At 44.7% G+C, this 713-nt stretch overlaps 1 non-coding gene across 1 annotated transcript; it reads left to right on the forward strand.

Annotated features, from left to right (window-relative positions):
* The first annotated feature begins 371 nt into the window (after nt 1–371).
* Nucleotides 372–444, forward strand: Trnaa-agc (transfer RNA alanine (anticodon AGC)). Its single transcript has one exon. It is a non-coding gene; the product is annotated as a tRNA-Ala (tRNA).
* The last annotated feature ends 269 nt before the right edge of the window (nt 445–713 follow it).

Genomic DNA, 713 nt, shown 5'->3' on the forward strand with positions numbered 1-713 from the left:
CACCCTATGGGATAATCACAGATGTTGAAACCATGATATAGACGTTAAGGTCCCTTTTATTCTTACCCTATACACAGTCGCTGGGTACCCACATTTACTCTGATGGCCTAAAAAGATCAGTTATACACTGAGGACTCAGGCTGAAAGGTAAGCTCATGGTCCAAAAATTACATGAGAGTTGAGTTCTCCCACATATTCTTATTGCCCAGCTCAGGGTTTCAAAGGACATTGGTTGAAGCCAGGTGCTGTGACTCACGCCTGTAATCCTAGATACTCAGGAGGCAGAGATTAGGAGGATCACAATTCAAAGCCAGCCTGGGCAAATAATTGGCGAGGCCCTATCTCGAAAAATCCCTTTACAAAAAAGGGCTGGTGGAGTGGCTCAAGTGGTAGAGTGCCTGCCTAGCAAGCATGAGGCCCTGAGTTCAAACCTCAGTACCACCAAAAAAAAGAAGAATATAGGTTGAAAGACTAAACAGATGTAGCCCAGAACATTCTGCTCACTGTAATCCTAGACTCTCTATCTGCGTGCTCCACAGGTCCCTCATACTTAAAACATTCAGAACACAACTCATCACCTCCAATTCTTCTCCACCCCTGAATACGTTCTTTGTTTGCGATTTCATTTCTCTGTGAGCTCCACCATCTTCCCAACACATAAATCATTTCCCCTGTTTACCAGTCAGCCTGTCCTCACATTCCATAGCTTCAGC

The sequence above is a fragment of the Castor canadensis genome, chromosome 10 (genome assembly GCF_047511655.1).
Source record: "Castor canadensis chromosome 10, mCasCan1.hap1v2, whole genome shotgun sequence".
Taxonomy (NCBI): Eukaryota; Metazoa; Chordata; class Mammalia; order Rodentia; family Castoridae; genus Castor; species Castor canadensis.